At 42.9% G+C, this 19,406-nt stretch overlaps 1 protein-coding gene and 1 long non-coding RNA gene across 2 annotated transcripts in view; one reads left to right on the top strand and one right to left on the bottom strand.

The window, feature by feature from the left end:
* The window catches only part of ULK4 (unc-51 like kinase 4), a 545,664-nt gene extending 534,367 nt beyond the window's left edge, over nucleotides 1–11,297 (bottom strand). The window contains exons 1-2 of the mRNA XM_082412745.1: nucleotides 7,533–11,297; nucleotides 6,975–7,455 (exon numbers count right to left, since the gene is read on the bottom strand). The gene's annotated coding sequence lies outside the window, so the exon portion shown is untranslated. The remainder of the gene's footprint in view (nucleotides 1–6,974; nucleotides 7,456–7,532) is intronic.
* Nucleotides 1–15,174, top strand: part of LOC309637811 — a 203,931-nt gene extending 188,757 nt beyond the window's left edge. The window contains exon 2 of the long non-coding RNA XR_014250828.1: nucleotides 11,516–15,174. This is a non-coding gene — a long non-coding RNA (uncharacterized lncRNA). The remainder of the gene's footprint in view (nucleotides 1–11,515) is intronic.
* Nucleotides 15,175–19,406: the final 4,232 nt, after the last annotated feature.

Raw genomic sequence — 19,406 nt, 5'->3', positions numbered from 1 at the left:
TGAAATTAAAACTTACTGCAAAATGGGAAAAATTCTACTATAAAAACTTACAGGCTCATGGACTTCCCTGGTGGGGCAGTGGTTAAGAATCTGCCTGCCAATGCAGGGGACATGGGTTCGAGCCCTGGTCCAGGAGGATCCAACATGCTGCGGAGCAACTAAGTCCATGCGTCACAACTACTGAGCCTGCGCTCTAGAGCCCACGAGCCACAACTACTGAGCCCGCATGCCACAACTACTAAAGCCCGTGCGCCTTAGAGCCCGTGCACCGCGACTACTGAAGCCCACGCACTCTAAGGCCCATGTGCCACAACTACTGAGCCCACGTGCTGCAACTACTGAAGCCCATGTGCCTAGAGCCCGTGCTCCGCAACAAGAGAAGCCACCGCAATGAGAAGCCCACACACAGCAACGAAGACCCAATGCAGCCAAAATAAATAAATAAATAAAATAAAAATTAAAAAAACTTATAGGCTAGTAATTACATTTAGTCATTTGGATTATAAACCTGGTATCTAGATCAACTAAGAAATCAAACTATTAACAGAGAAATTTCTAAATTCTAAGTAGAAAAAATGTGGGAGGGCTTCCCTGGTGGCGCAGCAGTTGGGAATCTGCCTGCCAATGCAGGGGACACGGGTTCGAGCCCTGGTCTGGGAAGATCCCACACGCCGCAGAGCAGCTGCACCCGTGAGCCACAATTACTGAGCCTGCGCGTCTGGAGCCTGTGCTCCCAACAAGAGAGGCCGCGATAGTGAGAGGCCCGCGCACCGCGAGGAAGAGTGGCCCTCGCTCGCCACAACTAGAGAAAGCCCTCGCAGAGGAACGAAGACCCAACACAGCCAAAAATAAAATAAATTTATAAAAATTGTTAAAAAAAAAATTAATAAACATGTATAACTGAATTACTCTGCTGTACATCTGAAATTAACACAACATTGTAAATCAACTATATTTCAACAAAAAAATTTTTTTAAATTAATAAACAGAAACACAGGAAGATAGCATCCACTTCCTAAAGCTTTTGGCCTTAAAGGGACATAAGGTCACCAAAGAAAAACTGCAATTTGCCCAAACCCAGGTTTGATATTTAGGGCATCTAATATCAGAAAAAGGGCTACACCTAGATCCAGACAGACTTCATGGCAGCCTACGTTTCCCAAAACCAAAACTAAGCACCAGCTGTGAGGTTTTCTCAGGCTAGTTGGTTACTGCAGAAATTGGATTCCAAATTTCTCTTACAGCCGTATCTCTACATGTTTTACTCAACAATAACAACCTCAACCCAATTTTTTGAGAAGGACCACAAGACACAGCCTTCAAGGCCTTACAAGAGAGTTTGATGAACCTACCTGCCCTTGGGCATCCCCATTATCATATTCCCTTTTTCTTTTTTGTGTATGAAAAGGAAGAGCATGCCCTTGGGGTAGTCACCCAAAACCATGGAGACCACCATCAGCCCAAAGGGTATTATGAACAGCAACTGGACCCTGTGGCACAGGGATACCCCCTTTGCCTTAGAGCCATTACAGCCACTGCCCTTTGGTTAAGGCCACTGGAAAAATCATGTGGGATCCCCTTTAACCATCTGTACCTCATGCAATAGAAGCTCTCCTAAATTCTCATTACACTCAACGTTTATCAGCTGGCCTCCTCACTGCCTATGAAATCCTTTTGTTAACTGCCCCTCACATAACTCTTTTATTGTTGTAATAACTTAACCTGGCTACTCTTCTCCCCTTCTTCACCAGCGAAGTACCTCTCCCCACGAACCACCTCATGGTTCTATAGGAAATTCCACGGGGTAAACGTGACTTCTCACGGTTCACTGATGGTTATTTTAAAGGTGACAATGGCAAACACTTTGCTGGGTATGCTATTGCAACTCCTTTTGATGTTGTTGAGGCAGCATCTTTACCTATGGCTACTTCAGCCCAACATACTGAATTACACACCCTTACAGGGGCTTGTAGTTTAGCCAAGGACAAAAGTGTCAATACTTACACTGACAGTAGATATGCTTTTAGAGTAGCTCATGATTTTGGAATGTTGGGGAAGCAATGTGGCTTCTTTACTTCCAGTGGAAATAAAGTTTTAAGTGGCCCCTATGTTCAGGAATTATTGAATGCAATACTTTTACCTGCCGCTTTAGCTATTATTAAGATTCCAGGGCATTCTAAGCTTGACTCTCTGGAAGCAAAAGGAAATCACCTTGCTGCTATTTCTGCAAGGAATGCTGCCCTTAAAGGGACCAACGGCAGCCAAACCTCTGTCATGGTCCAAAGAGATATTTCTCCAAATGATAATTTAGAAAAACTGGCTAGAAAGGCCCAACAGTTGGCCTCAGAAAAGGAAAAACAAGATTAGAAATTCAGGGGGTTCCCTGGTGGCGCAGTGGTTAAGAATTCACCTGCCAATGCAGGGGACATGGGTTCGAGCCCTGGTCCGGGAAGATTCCACATGCAGCAGAGCAACTAAGCCCATGTGCCACAACTACTGAGCCTGCACTCTAGAGCCTGCGCGCCACAACTACTGAGCCCATGCGCCACAATTACTGAAGCCTGCGCGCCTAGAGCCCGTGCTCCACAACAAGAGAAGCCACCGCAGTGAGAAGCCCGCGCACCGCAACGAAGAGTAGCCCCCACTCGCCGCAACTAAAGACCGCACGCAGCAACGAAGACCCAATGCAGCCAAAAATAAATAAATAAATAAAAATAAATAAAAGAAAGCTGCCTGCTGACTTAAAAAAGAAAAAAGATTAGAAATTCAGCAACTGTTGGTTTGATAGAAGAGAAAGCTCTGGTTTGGACTAACAACAGTCCTATGGGAGACTAAGATCCCCACTCCTCACCACTGTACATGCATTAAAGCATCAGTCTACTGACAAAATGATAGCCTTCATGAATCAATATTGCTGGGGAAACATTAAGAAGGCCACAAAAGGTGCCTACCTCACTTGTCAAAATACAACCCAGGTAGGCCTGTGCATACTGCCCTGGGACGTTTTCATCTGCATGATGGACCATTTGAGGTCTGGCAAATGGATTTCATATAACTTCATCTAGTGAATAAAGTATGCCTTAGTCACGGTCTGTACGTTTTCACTGAACTTCCCTTGCAGACAGCCTACTGCCTCTTAACGTGGCTAAAGTCCTTTTGGAAAAGAGTATCGCTACTTGGGAAACTCCTCTCAAACTTCATAGTAGTCAAGTAACCCATTTCACAGGCCAGGTGCTTCAACAAGCGTGCACCGTTCAGCTGGTTTTACAACACTTACACTTTACTTACCATCTTCAATCCTCTGGTTTAGTTGAACGTACTAACGGCATTATGAAGACTCAATTGGCAAAACGTGTAGAGACCCTCCAAACACCTTAGCCAAAAGCATTGCTGTTGGTCCTTCTAAATTTCAGATCCACCCCTTCTGGAATTCAGAAACTCTCAACCTTTGAGATCATCAGAGGACACCCAAAGCACTTGGCTCTTGCTTCTTACGATCCACATTTAATAAAAGGAGAGATACTCCAACATTGAAACGTCTAATTGCCTCTATTAAAAATAACCATGTTTTGGTAGGGTGGTCTTTTTTAATTTATTTATTTTATTTATTTTTGGCCACGCTGGGTCTTCGTTGCTGTGCGCAGGCTATCTCTAGCTGCAGTGAGCGGGGGCTACTCTTCGTTGCAGTGCACCGGCTTCTCGTTGCGGTGGTTTCTCTTATTGCGGAGCACGGGCTCTAGGCACACGGGCTTCAGTAGTTGTGGCGCACAGGCTTAGTTGCACTGTGGCATGTGGGATCTTCCCAGACCAGGGCTGGAACCCGTGTCCCCTGCGTTGGCAGGCAGATTCTTAACCACTGCGCCACCAGGGAAGCCCGGTAGGGTGGTCTTTTTACCATGCACCCTCAGGAGACAAAGACCTTAAGCACCACACCTTGCAACCTGGAGATTTCATTTACTGGAAAAGACACTTCCAGAAGAACTGTCTTCAGCATCACTGGAAAGGCCCCCATCAAGTACTACTAGCCAACCCTTGTGCCACCAAACTCCAAGGAATACAACTCTTGGATTCACAACACATCTAAAGGAAGCACCGCACTCTGACTGGACCTGCACATCCTCTGGCGACCTGAAAGTAAAGATTTCCCGGACTTGAAGCAGACAATATCTGATGAGACAGCTTTCCCAAGATATCCAGATCAGACCTGCTGGAAGTTTGTCACTGTTAGGCTGCACCCCTCAGGCCTGCAAGCCTTGTAGCTGTCAAGCCTCGAAGAGCCCAGACTCAGTGACAGAGACATAAATGGCTTATTGGACAGAGGATCTTACATGCCTTAAGCAAGGTCCTGGAGTGACACCCCACCGTGTATGGCAGACAGCAGGCAGGACAGGACACGGCAGCACTCTTCACTACTCAAGGGAGGAGGAGGCTACTATTTATGGGGGGGGGGAATTGACATCAGATGGGCTCATCAGTTACCAGGGACTAATTAACCTCTGTAATTGAGATGATTGGATAGTCATGTGAATGAAGCAAGGAATGGTCAAGCAAGGCGTGTACAGAGAGCAGAGAACAGCCATTTTGAATGGCCTAACCATACAGTAGCCAAACCTTTGATGATGGCCTAAGACTTCAGAGGATCGCCAATGTCTATCATCTTGATAACATATGGATTTTAGATTAAAAGTGCCTGAGAGTTCTCCCTCCTACCTTTCCTTGTTACTTGTGACCTTAATAGGTTTCCCATCTGTGCACTTTCCCTCCGACTTGAGACACTACACCCAGGAAAGATACTTCCCGACATTGAGGGACAAAAAGCCCCTGAAACTAGAAAACCTGACTCTTGATCAGCAACGCTTTCAGAGAAAAATCTTGATCAAAAGGGAGAAGTGTAAAAAACTAATAAACAGAAACCTCAATTAGAGTTAGGAGACCAGAAGCGGGGAGCTCTCATGCCCTGCAAAGATAGCAGAGCCCAACAAGAAGAAGAAAGATTCCTCTTCTTTGCTGGCAAGGACTCAACTCAATGAAAAGCCATGGATTCTTTGTTTATTACAGCCCTCCCAACTTTCTTTTCCTCTCTAAGAAAGCTTTCGCCTTCCCTGCCATGCTGGGGAATTGCACGGTGACTTCTCATGGTTACACACCCCGAATTGGGATTCCCTGCTGATGCCAAATAAACCCCTCTTTCCTGGAGAAATATGTGCCAGTCTTTTGGTTCAGGTAAACAGAACCAGTGCTGAGTCCTGACCCACTAAAATGCAGCCTTAACAGGAGTAATTATGTGGCAAAAAAAATAACCAGAGACCTTAATTAAATGTTCACAAATTGGTACATTAGGATACATCAGAATAAGACGCTGAAATAATAAGTTTTTATGTAAGATGAGTAAGTGATTCCTTGAAAACAAGGTTTTAGGCCACAAGAAAAAAAATAAAATCTTAAAATTCTGAATTTGAGTCAGGCCAAATTCATGTCCTCAATCTTTCACTGAATAGAGGCATCTGAGCAGAGCAGGCAGCCAGAAATTAACAAAACACATCAATTACAAACTGGGCTTAGAGGAGCGTTTATTACCTGCAGCACTTCCCGATTCTGAGGGCTCAACTTCCTTAGACTAAAATAAGAATTGGATCAGATGGTCTTCTAAGTTTATTTTCCAAATCTGAAAGCCCATGACTTTAAGATTCTTTTTGACTCACCCCAGGGATGTTCCTCACCTTAGACTTCCTAATATGCATTTTTTTTAACATTTGTAACCTCAACGTGTAAAATAAAACACAAATACAGAAAAACCCACAAAATAAATGTATACTTTAATGAATTATTATAAGAGAGACATCCTCGTAATCATCACCCAGGTCAGGAATAGCACTTTGCCAGCGACCCCAGAATCCCTTCCCTGAGCCTAGGACAATAACAACTCCTACTCCCCAAAAGTAATCACTCTCCTGACTTTCATGCGTTTCTTTATAGTTTTCTCACTGTAGTGTGCATTCCCAGACACCACAGTTTAGTCTTCCACATTTTCTAAAAGCATGGTGCATTTTTAAGTCTCTTTTAATCTACAAGTTCACCTAGGTATCATCTGAGAAACCAGAAGTCAGAGGAATTCACACATACGAGCAACTGAAGCACTTCAGATTCAGCGGACAGAGCCTACATTCAACAAACTCTGAAACGGTTCAGGTGGTAACGGCACGCTGGTAAAGACATGAGTGAACCCTCCTCTTAATCATCCCCACCTGCAAATCATTAACTCCCTCTCTAGCCGCAATCAGCAACACCAGGGAACTCGATAGAAATGCAAATTCTCGCCCTGGGCCCAGATCTACTGAATCAGAAACTCTGGAAACGGGGTCCAGCAATTTTGCGTTTTAACTCGCTGTCCGGATGCGCGCTACCTTTGAAAACTGCAGGCGAAATCAACCTTTCCCGAGGGCACAAAAGGCGGCGGGCACTATGCTAAGCACTAAACAGGTGCTCCTCCTCGCAACACTTTTCGGACCAAATCAACTGCAAGCTTTGAGCCTAGTCTGACGTCGAAAGTGTAGGCTCTGAGTCGCTACGTAAACACCCTCTCCTCCCCATCCCAAGTAGATCGCGGCCAGCGAACTGGCAGCTTTCACTGCCTCCCCACGTGCACCGACATCAGTCAGCGAGGCCGGCTTAGAACCCGGAAAACTAAGTCAGAGTCTTAAGGGATAAAACTCCGAATACGGGGCGTCTATAAAGCGCATCTCCCGAACCCAGGTCTAGAAGAGGTGTCCCGCGTACCCTGAACCAAAAGTTGTGTAGGATTTAACACAAACACAAAGCAGAACCCGAAGAGAGAGGGGGCGCTGAGGGCACAGGGTCCACGGAGGGAGGGAGGGTGGTGGGCGGCTCCCCTACAGGCCTACAGTCTCTCCAACAAACGCTGAAAGAGACAGGAACCCACATTAGTGGCCTCTAAAACCGCCACTACCGCTCACCTACTAGCTCGGTGGGGAGAAGCCGCAGGTCCACTGGATGCCGGCCGCGAGTGCGCGCGTCTCGGCCCCGACCCCTTAGGACGAGTCCACTGGCCAAAAGCCAGGGGCGAAGCAATGGAACAAGGTGGACAGCGTGAGGCCGTGCAGGTCCAGCACCCCTCTGTGTTTGCATTCGGCCTGCCCGTCTCCAGGGCAGCACGCAGAACGCCGGAAGGAGCTCAGGGCGCTGATTGGCTGAGCAGTTTCGGTTCCCATTGGCTGGGGCCTGGAAGTGAAGCCGTTAGGCACCTCCCTCAACTCCACCGGCCTCGCGCCCAGCTTTAGGACGAGTCCACCGATCTACCCTAGATAGGGGTAGAAAGTGCAGGGCTCAGAGCGTCGGCGACCGGCCTTGCGAGTTCCTCACCCCTCCGCGTTTGGATTGGCCCATCCCGTTTCCAGGGCAGCACGCAGAACGCCGGAAGGAACGCAGGGGCGCTGACTGGCTGAGCACTTTGAGTAGCTGTTGGCAGGGGCCCGGAAGTGGGCGGCAGTGCTGGAGAGTCTGTTCATCCTAACTGTGTGGGGACTGGGGGCTTGGGCGGGTGGAGGGGAACTGCCTGGGCAGTAGTTGCATAGCTGGTGGCAGTGGAGTCCTGGGCCCTCGTCATTTCTTCCTGCACCCACTGTCCTCCGTTTCTTTCCATCCTTTTTCTTTCTGACGCCCTCCAGAGTTCAGGTGGACGTGACGACATAATCCGGGTAACGAATGGCTCCTCGAATGGCTTCCTGACCCTTTAGAAAAAAGAAGGCTATGAATTACCTTCTTTCTTGTACATGAGAAAACAGACCAGATCCCAGATCTCCAGTTGGTTGCTTATGACTTTCAAAGCTCCACGTTCTCAAATTCCAACCACCAGAAACGTTAACACCAGCTCCTCTCTTCCATGCGCGTTAGCGCAGAGATTATCAACTTTGGCATCAGAATCATCTGGAGCGCTGGTTAAAACAAGCCCACCCACCCACAGAACTTCTGATTCTGTAAATCAGGACGAGGCCCCTAATTTCGCATTTCTATCAAGGTTCCAGGTGATATGGATGTTGCCGATAAGGGACCACGCTTTGCAAACATTTACGTGTAGGAACCGTGCCTCTCTCTGATCTCAAGTTAAGCACATCTCCTGTTCTTTGACTTCTAACCCTTCTTGCCTTCTCAGGAGTCTTACATTAGCCTTTATTGTCAGTTTTTTGTATTTAAAAGATTTGATGTGGAAAAAAAATTCCTCATCTATCACTTCCTAATTAATCAAGACATACAATGAAATATCAACTAGTTTCTTCCGAGTTTTGACAGCCTAAGCGTTCATGTCAGAAACAATACCAAATCCTGGTGCTTCTTAGCCTAAGTTCTTTGGATGCCTCCAGGGGATACATGAACCTGCCAAGGCAGTTAAAATGTTGTGTGCATGTGCATTTTTCTGGGTGGAGAGTCCATGGTTTGATCAGATTCTCAAAGGTACCAATGACCCAGAAAAGTTTAAGAACTGCTATAGATAATTTTAAGACAATATCACAAACACAAGCTAGAGAGTACATGAACCCCGCTCAGTGACCACCACTGGACCAAAGGTAGGACCTCAACAGGCATTAGTTCAATTTCAAAAAATAAAAAACAGCTGAGTGCTGTTTAGGTTCTTGAACAAGGCAGAGCTGAAACACCATGTTCTTAATTGCTTCAATTCCTGGGCACTTTCAGGGTGACCTTTGCTTTCACCTCAATTTTAGATTTTCCTTCTCATTATAGTTGGTAAGAATGCATCTGACATGAAGGATACCAAATGCTGAATTACATGCAACCTCTTCCTCTCAGAAATACCTTCTGCTTCCTCTTCCTACTGTCTAGATTATCATAAAGAATCTCTTCATTCAGTCACATACAAAGTTCCTTTGAACAAAGCACTGTTAGACATTGCAGAGGAGAAAAAAAAATCACTTATTGGTTATCTTTCTTCATTCGAAGAAGCATGCAAAATAATAATACATGTAAAGTTAGGCAAAAAAAAAAAAAATTAGGAAAAGGGCAAACAAATTAAGAAAATTCACCTGGATCCTGGAGAGAAGATACAAAAAAAAAAAATACATTTTAAAGGCTCTGAATGACGGTAAGTGTGCAGAATGGGCCCTGAAATGGGCTTTGTGTATTCTAGCTGCTATTAGAGAGAAAATCTTAAATCTTCACTGGCTACAGAGTAAAAGCAAACCGTTTAGTCAGGAAAAATTTATTCCTGAAATAAATGCATCCCTGAGGTCTATAACACGTGCTGTGAAAAGCTGCACTGTTGTAAACACTGAGTTCATAGGCGGATTCCTCTTCATGTTCCCTCCACATAAGCAGATAGCTTTACCCCATTCAATGCCGCTGGCCTCTGCAGGAATGGGTATGCTTCAGGGCACTCAGCCCTCTTGGTCTTAGTCTGGGGAAGCTTTCAGAGTAGAGGCTCAGCAGAGAAGCTTCCAATGACACTGCTACACTTAGGTCACAACTTTTAAAGATAGAAGAGCTTTAAATCCAGGTTTATCTACCATGAAAAATACCTGGAGTGTAGTTTTTCCTTCAAGCCAGTTAAATATGCAGCACCTGTGTTGAAGAAGTTCACATATTCTTATGACAACTGGGGAACCTGAGAAAGATGCTCCACTTCTACTCAGAAGGAAGCCAAACCGGGACACTTGTAAAAGGCTATAACTGTCGTCACAAAATAATTTGGACTCATGATTCAAGGAACTGAACACATGAATTTACCATGCAGCCTCCCAAATCCTCACTAAAATGACTGAATCAGGACTTAAACCATAACGGCACTTAAGAACAAGGAAAGAAATCATCATCAGCTGGAAAATCTGAGGCTTTTCCATCTGGAACACAGAAAGCACTTGGCTTTAGATAAGCAGAGGATCTATAGCAGAAGTAACCCCAACTCAGCCTCTAACATGTGAGTCTCTGGGCATTTAATCCTCATCTTGGTAGTGGATGAAAGGAATTCCACCTCTGCTACCAACTGACTCGACACTCTGGGCAGTGTCTCTCTGCCCTTCTGCTTTCAAGATAAAAACTTGGAAGTACTTTGTTAATGACATGAATAAAGGACTTAGAGCATTAGAGGATAGAAAATGCCTTCTGAACCTTGTGGCCCTTCCTGACCAGAATGATGGCAGTAGCTAGTGTTCTCATCTTTGGTGCAAAGATTGGAAGGTTCCTTGCTGGGAAAAGAGATTTGCCCCAGAGAAAATACTGACATCTGGCTTAGGCAAGTTCTCCCAATAAAAGAGCTATTTCAGTGCCTTGACACAAAATGAAGTTCATTAATCAATAAACCCTCAAAATGTGCAATAAACACTGAATGAGCCTTTTAGTGCCTTACCCTTGCATGTGAACACATAGCCAGAAATATCATGATATACAAGAAAAGACTAACATTAAAGACAAAGATTAAAATAAGCAAACGAATAAAGTAACTCAGAGGAAACAAAAACAATGCAGAGAGCAGACTAAAACTTCAAAATTATAATTAATAGCCTTATAGATCTGCAAAGGTATAGCATCCATAGTTTGCATTATCTTTTTTCTTTAAGAGATATTTAGGAGTTAGGGTTTTGTTTGGTTTTAATTAACAAATTTTGCTGTTGTTGCGGTTGGCCTGTATGTTATTTGGCTTTGGGGGATTTTTTGAAATTTCCTTTGTGGTCTAATCAGTGGTCAATATTTTTAAATGTTCCACAGGAGTTTGAAAAGAAGATTTTTTTTTTATTTGTTGGGTTCAAAATTTCAGATGCATATCTTCAAGCTTATTAACTGGCATGTTCAAATCTTCCAAATCCTCTTTTTTTTTTAATTTATTTATTTATTTTTGTCTGTGTTGGGTCTTAGTTTCTGTGCGAGGGCTTTCTCTAGTTGCGGAGAGCGGGGGCCACTCTCCATCGCGGTGCGCAGGCCTCTCACTATCGCGGCCTCTCCCGTTGCGGAGCACAGGCTCCAGACGCGCAGGCTCAGTAGTTGTGGCTCACGGGCCCAGCCGCTCCGCGGCATGTGGGATCTTCCCAGACCAGGGCTCGAACCCGTGTCCCCTGCATTGGCAGGCGGATTCCTAACCACTGCGCCACCAGGAAAGCCCCCAAATCCTCCTTTTACATTGCTTTGTCCTGCTTGCTCTGCCAGTTCCTGAGAACCATTTTTAGAAGTTACTCGTTATGGTTGTGGATTTGCCAATTCTTTGTTGTTAGGTTTAGCTCAAGGACAGTGAGCTTAGGAAAATAACAACAAAATGATCCCCATGGAAATAGAAGGAAAGCATTAGTAAAGATAAAAACAGAAATGAATGAAACAGGGGCTTCCCTGGTGGCGCAGTGGTTGAGAATCTGCCTGCCAATGCAGGGGACACGGGTTCGAGCCCTGGTCTAGGAGGATCCCACATGTCGCGGAGCAGCTGGGCCCGTGAGCCACAATTGCTGAGCCTGCGCGTCTGGAGCCTGTGCTCCGCAACAAGAGAGGCCGCGATAGTGAGAGGCCCGCGCACCGCAATGAAGAGTGGCCCCCACTTGCCGCAACTGGAGAAAGCCCTCGCACAGAAACGAAGACCCAACACAGCCATTAATAAATAAATAAATAAATAAATAAATTTTAATTAAAAAAATAAAAAAGAAATGAATGAAACAGAATGGAGGGTGGGGAGGAATCCACTAAGCAGGGGTATAAACCGAGAGGGCAGGAGATGGTTTCTATGATGTTCTTCCAGGTTGTCATTTCCCCAGAGAACTGGACACAGAGGCTGGCCAAGGTGTCATGGGGTTTCCAGCCCTCCCTTCAGGGAACACATTCTCCTGGAGACAGAAGCTGGAGTCCTGGAGCCTCAGGACTGCTGCACCCCATCACTCTGGAAGGCCTGGGAGGGAGCGTGATCATCCTTCCAGCACCAACTTATTCATGAAAAGCCAAACACCACCTCCCTCTTGGATGGGGGATTTTCAACCTCATAATACTAACCCATTGCCCGTAAAATGTCTGGCCCCCTAGGATGTCTCTTTCCTTTAATAACAAAATTAATCAGTCTAACATCCACCACTCATACTGTGGCAACTCCTGGATGAACTAGATTTCCAGTGAAAATGTATTTTTTGGTCACTTCTTGCAACAAATTTCTTAATGGTTGGTCCCTTCCGACCGTCTTATCTCCAGCACATCCTATCCACCTCTGGCCCTGACTCCCCTCATGTACCTGGCAGTGCTTTCTTCTTCTTCCTTCCCCAAAGCCCATGTTACAGTGTGAAACAGGTTTTACTGAAGTTGTGGCAATAACAGAGGGAGATTACAACCCAGAAAGGAAACAACTGAATAGTGTTAGAAACAGACTCACAGACATAGAAAACAAACTTCTGGTTACCAAAGGGTGAAGTGGGGGAGGGGTAAATTAGGAGTTTGGGGTTAAAATATACACACTACTATATATAAAATAGATAACCAACAAGGACCTAGTGCATAGCACAGGGAAACTATACTCGGTATCTTGTAATAACCTATAATGGAAAAGAACCTAAAAAAGAATATATGTGTGCGTATGTATGTATAACTAAATCACTTTGCTGTGCACCTGAAACACAACATTGTAAATCAACTATATTTCAATAAAAATTTTAAGTGAATGTTAGACATGATGCTTATAAGGGTGTTAGAAAGCAGGCACCTTCACATTGCCGATGGGAGAGCGATCTGTCAATATCTATCAAAATATAAATGCACATCCCCATTGACCCAGAAATTCTGCTTCTAAAAATTTATCCAGTGGATATATTCTTACATTTGCAAAATGACGTATGCACAGAAGTATTCATTACAGCCTTGTTTGTAATTTTTAAAAATTGGTAACAGCTCAAATGTCCATCAACATGAGACTGATTAAATGAGAAATGAATTTACTCTTTGTGCATTGATATGAAAATATCTCCAAGACTAATGATTAAGGGGAAAAAGCAAGGTGCACAACACTGAGTGTAGTAGACTACCATCTGTGGAGAGAAAAAAAGAGGGGCAAGAATATATGCCGCTCATATATAAAAGAGTAGATCCACCATATCCTGAAAGATGGACGAGAAACTAATAACTACTGACTCGGTGGAGGGGAAGTGGGTGGATGGGTGCAGGACTGGGTATAAGAGATGCAGTTTGAACAGTTCTAATTTGGAAGCACATAACTGTACTACCTATTCTATCTGTACACCACGTAATTTAAATGAATATATGTTTAAATTATATTTTATATATGTGTGTACTTTATTTATACACTTATAATTTAAATGGACAAAATGGAGTGTGGCCCATCTACAGCCTGCAAGTCGTCCTACAGGTAACCATGCACCACCCTCCTCCCTAGGACTCTGCCTATAGCTCTTTCTGTTTTCTCACCTCTTCTACTCATCCAGGACTTTACCTCCCTCTCTTCCTTGTCCTCAGGGGAAAATTGTAAGTCTTAGCATGTTATCTGGTGGAGCATCTGAACTCTCTATCCATTACTCACCTCCCTCTAGACAGAACTAACCTAATCTAACCTTTCATCATCAGCGAAGTCATTGAGGAGTTTGCCTAAACAAATGTCTCCCACTCCTGACTTTTACCTTTAGCAGTGCAAAGAATCTGCAGATTATTTGAGTTCAGATTTTTCTCTTACAAATTACTAGGTCAACCTCCCTAACAGTCTCTGATAGGGGAGAGGAGAGGCACACTCTCCTTGTCCAGAGTAAACGCCAGTTTCTTTTCCTCTTTCCTGATACATAGTTAACACTGAAATGAACATTTTTATACCTCCATCTTGGCAAGTATCTCTGATTTTTTGCCTGACGATAAATTCATATGTGATGGGGTGGTGCCAAAGGTTTAACACTTCCTTTATGATTTTTAAAAAATTATTTTTAACCTTAGAAAGGCATTTCCCACATGGAGATTACTTATTCACCTGTTTTTCTACTTGTTTCAGTTTTTGGTATCCGATTACTTAGTCCATCTGTAATTTGTTTTGATGAACATTGGTAAATTAGGTTATAACTTTATTACCCCTCAGAATAATTAACCAATTATCCTAGCACTAAAATTCTTCCTTTCCTTGGGAATTTGTGGTGCCTCCTTCATTACAGACCCATTTTTTAATAAGCACATTGAGGTTTGTCGCTAGCTTATTAAAGTTGCTCCATTGAGTTCTCCATTTTTGAACCAGTTGGAGATGGTTCTTAATCACCTGGGTATTAAATTTTAATAATACAGAAGAAAGAAAAATTATCACGGAGAATGAAGGGGCAAGGATGACAAAAGATAAAGAGAAGGAAAATGGTTAAGACAAGGCAGCGCGGTGTGTGTGACCAGGAGTCATTTCGAGTCAAGGCCCTGAGCTCTCTCACGGCCTGGCTGTAGCTAACGAACCTCAAATTATGAGAGAAAAGTCTGGCATCGTGACTGCCTGGAGTCGGCAGCATCTAGGTGCAAGATCAGAGGAATCATATGTATCAACTGTCCATTCATTCAACAGATATATATTGAGGGCCCACTATGTGTCAGGTACTACATTAGCTCCTGAGGCTAAAGCAGTGAACAAAAAAATAGGATTCTGCCTCCTTGAGCTTATTGGAAGGAGAGAGAGAAAAATATTGTCCCTGGAGTAGGATATGTAGTCACTGGGGGCTATGCATCTTGTTTCCTTTTCTTATTGAGATAAGCATTGCAGGTGATTGTCAGTTTTTGACAGCTCAGAATATTAATCTCCTTCTTATATTTGGGTTGTTGATCACTATCTTAGGTTGAGTTGCCTAGAAGTGGAACCTGAGAAGGGGATTCTTGTGCATGTGATTTACTGGGAAAGTGCTTGTAGGGGGAAGGGCAGTGAGGGAAACAAGACAGGGCATGAGAAGAGCTAAGCAATGGAGACTACAATAGGCCTGAACCCACGGGGAGCCTGGAACCAAAATTTGCACCCCAGAGCTGGTCCCCCCTTGAGGCAAGGGTGTCACTTTAGAATGCCTGTAGCAGTCAAACTGTGACTGCAGGCTACTAGGGATGGGCAACCTAATTTCCAGGGTTGAGGTTGTTACAGTTAAGATAAGAGTAAATTTCAGAAGAAGGAAGTGAATGGAGGATGTGCACACTAGCCAGGCAAAGAAAACCTGGGTGTGAAATCAAGAACATGTACTACATTCACCATATGAGCATTCCACTGGCTTTAACCCTAATCCTAATTATAACGCTGGACTTAGCCCTACCTCCGCCCTATGGCTCTCTTTGTCCTAAGGTTAACAAATGCCCGAAGCCAAGCCCAAGCCATAACCCTAAAACTCACTCTGTTGCAACCCTAGACCTAACCTTAACCCTAAGTCTAATCTTTGCCCCAGTTGTAACACTGATGTTTATGAGTGAAATTATATGATGTCTGGGACTGGGATTTGCTTCAAAATAACTCAAGGGATGAGGGGATTGGGTGAGGATAGAGATAGATCGGCTCTGCACTGATAATTCTTGAAGCTGGTGGTGAATACATGGAGCTCACTATATGATTCTATTTTATAAAAATATTTATTTATTTATTTATTTATTTATTTATTTAGCTGCACTGGGTCTTAGTCACGGCATGCGGGATCTTCGTTGCGGCATGCGGGATCTTCGTTGCGGCATGTGGGATCTTTAGTTGCGGCATGTGGGATCTTTAGTTGTGGCATGTGGGATCTAGTTCCTTGACCAGGAATCGAGCCCGGGCCCCTTGCATTGGCAGCTCGGAGTCTTAGCCACTGGACCACCAGGGAAGTCCCTATGATTCTATTTTTATATTTGAAATTTTTTATAATATAACTTTTTAAAAAAATGGCTGATTTTATTGGTGGTGACTGTTAATCTTGGAATCTCTAAGGATGAAGTGAGGCCCCTAGGGATATATTATCAGGATCATCTCTTTAAAAAGAGGAAGAAGAACTAAGAAGAAATTAGAGAAGACTGGAACACTTAGAGAAAAGTGGTTTTTTTGAAAAGTGTTTTCTCTGATTTGTCCCAGGATTTTGCCTAAAACCCATGTCACAGTGGGCACCATAGGATTAATGAAACTTAATACAGTTTTCTTCCAGTAAAACAGTTTCTATTTGATTATCCAGGACCCTTAAGAATCTAGATTACTATAATGAGGGGAAAATAGTGTCTTGTTATCCATAAAACTAAAATCTCACAGATACATTATTCTGCTTTTCTACTCTCAGTTCTGTGCAATTCGTCTATTCTTATGACAGAAATAACCCCTTAATTACTGTCACTTTATGTCATATTTTGCTTTCTGGTCAAAATTAGTACCCCTTGATTGTTTTTTTAATTGTCATGTATATTCTTAGGTATTTTTTCTTCCATATGAACTTTAGGATATATTGTCATTTCCTTAAAATAAGATTTCTTTGGCATTTGATTGGAATTACATAAAATTCACGGATTAATTTGGGGATAAATGACATATCACAACATCGAGTCTTTCCATCTGGTTAACTGGGCTAACGTGTAATTACACTCCGCAGGTCTTAGTCAACTCTAATTAAACGTGACAGCCTTTTATATTAGCTGTGCTCAGGCAGACAGCTGGGGGGCCTCAAAGTGGCATTGGCTAGTGAGATCTGCAGAGGCAAGGGGCCTGCAATGGGTCATTTAGAGGCCCAGCACAAGAAGTCACGAGAATAATGGCATGGATTTTTGGAAAATGTGAAGTTTTCAGGATCCTCAGGTTTACTGGGGGGAAGGGCACAAATCCTTGCACTCAGGCCGGATGTGGACTCAGGCTGAATGTGAGCTGACTGAGAAAGGCAGGTGTACAGAATCTGAGGACACTGCTGCCATATTAATAGTCACCTGTGCTTTCTCTTTATTTTTTCTTTTCTTAACTTATTGTGCATTCTTTTGTTGTATATTTGCCCTTCCCATCACTTTCAACTTTTTAAAAATCGTGTTCTCTTGGGTGTGTCTTTCATAAACACCAGAAAGTTGGACTTTGTTTTTCCACCCTGTCTGAGAGTCTTCTCTTTCTAAAGGACGATTTACCTTTTAATGTTTCCTCTGACCATTGGTTACTCATTGGCCTTATTCTTGTTATATTTTGTTTTGACTTTATCACTGTTCCCCTCTATTGATTTGGATGTTCTACAGCTATACCTCAGTTTCTCTAGCAATAACCCCTAATATCTAAAAAAAACTTACCTTTCTCCATCAAAATCATACCTTACACAGGATGAAACCTTTAGACTGATCTCCTTTCTCCATCTTCTTCCTTCTCCCATAACAGTCCAGACTTTGCAGAAATTATATCTTAATTTCAAGTCATTCATTTTGATGACATTTAAATAATACTGTTAATGGAAATGGCTGTTTAAAAACCAATGCATTAAACATTCTCAACACATTATTAAAAATTATTTAGACCTTAAATTATACCAATTTCAATGTTTACCCCTATTTTTGAAGTAAACTTTTTAGTTTAGGATAGTTTTAGATTCATAGAAAAATTGCAAAGATAGTAAAAGTGTTCCCATGTGACCAACACTCAGTTTCCACTGTTATTCACATCTCATATTAGTGTGGGGCATTTTTCACAAATACTGATAATGAAAAAATATTGATACCTTATTAACTAAAGTCCATATTTTATACAGATATCCTGAGTTTTTACTGAATGTTCTTGTTTTTTTTGTTCCAGGATCTTATCCAGGACACCACATTACACTCAGCTGTTGTGTCTCCTTAGGCTCCTCTTGGCTGTGATAGTTTCTCAGATTTTCCTTGTTTTTGATGAATTTGACAGTTTTGAAGAGTACTGGTCAGATATTTTTAGAATGTCCCTCAACTGAGATTTTTCTAATATATTTCTCATGATTAGACTGGAGTTGTGGGTTTGGGAGAGGATGACCACTGAGGCAAAGTGCCATTCTCATCACATCATATCAAAATTACATACTATCAACCTGACTCATCACTGTTGAAAACCTTGATTGCCTAGCTGAGCTGGTGGTTGTCAGGTTTTTCCACCACACAGTGATTTCTTCCAGAATTCTTCTGCGTGAGAGATTTATCTCTGCTTCCCCATGTATTTATTTATTCAATCATTTATCTATATCAGTGTGGATTCATGGCTATTTATTTTGTACTTTGGGTTATAATCCAATACTACTTTATTTTGTGGTTCAAATTATTTCAGCTTTGGCCATTGGAAGCTCTTTCAGTGAACTCCTGTGCCCTTTGACATACCCTATCACTGTGGGTTGGGTTTGGTTTTGTGTTTTGAGCACTTCTTACTTGCTGGCACTCCCAGATGCTCCAGGCACATATTGTATTTTATCATCATGTTTTGCGTGTGAACGATTACGTTCTTTATTTGTGTTCATTCTTGTTTGTTTTCCTAGAGTACATCCTCAAGTAAGATTACATCTTGCTTTAAAGAAATATAAATTTGTTAAAATTTTAAGGGTAAATATTAAAGAAATAGAAATAGTTTGCAAAACTTTCAAACCAATTGAGAGGGGGAGGAAAAGAATCAATAAAATGTGTTCTATCCAACAAGCTTTTGAAATAGAGGGGAAAAAGGGAAACAATGACTTAATCAAGTTTCTTCGAATAGTGTGTCATTTTTTCCTGCTTGGCACTGGGACGTATGACCTTGAAGGCTGCTTCAAACAAGGTTTCTGAATGGAAGCCGACTCAAGTTTGACTTTTCAGGAAAAAGATTCACGCTTTCTTCAGAATGTCCAAGATGCTCAGACGTAGGCACTCCTGCACTTTGCCCTGGGCTTTGTGCTTTTGTTGGCAATAATGTCATCCCATGTGATGAGGTGGCTTTTGTGTCCTGTCCCATGGGGTGATTCAAGTAAAATGAAAGGAATGAACACCTCGCTCCATTCCTGAAAGTCCTTCTTTGTCTACTCAGCTAACAGATAGGCCTGGCATCTTCCTTTAAGAGAATGCAGCTGCTGAGTCCTCCATTTAATTGGTCCATGCGGGGTGGGCTTGGGAGGAATAAGTTAAACTGTGTCTCGCCACCTTATTCCATCATTTAACTCAGCTGTGTCTTTGCCAAGTTAGTATACCCTACATGGAGTTTGTTTCTTATTGGTTCTTTATTCCTAGGGCCCAGTCAAAAAAACAGGAATCTATTCATATTGGGTCAATGGCTTTATTTTGCTAAATGCAATAAATTTAGTAACACCAGGAGGAAAATATTCTACTTGATGGTGCTGAACAGTGCAAGATTGTTACTTTAGTTTTCTTCTCAGAGACCTTGCAGTGCGGAAACAGCTGACCCTGCCTCTCCTCACCTCTCTTCTATTGTGACATAATCACAGAGTGGCTAAAGAATTTTCTTTGAGGCTCTTTTCTTTGCTTTGACGGCTTCCAATATAATC

The sequence above is a fragment of the Balaenoptera physalus genome (assembly GCF_965194825.1).
Source record: "Balaenoptera physalus genome assembly, chromosome: 11".
Taxonomy (NCBI): Eukaryota; Metazoa; Chordata; class Mammalia; order Artiodactyla; family Balaenopteridae; genus Balaenoptera; species Balaenoptera physalus.
This window is presented reverse-complemented; position numbering and strand designations above follow the sequence as displayed.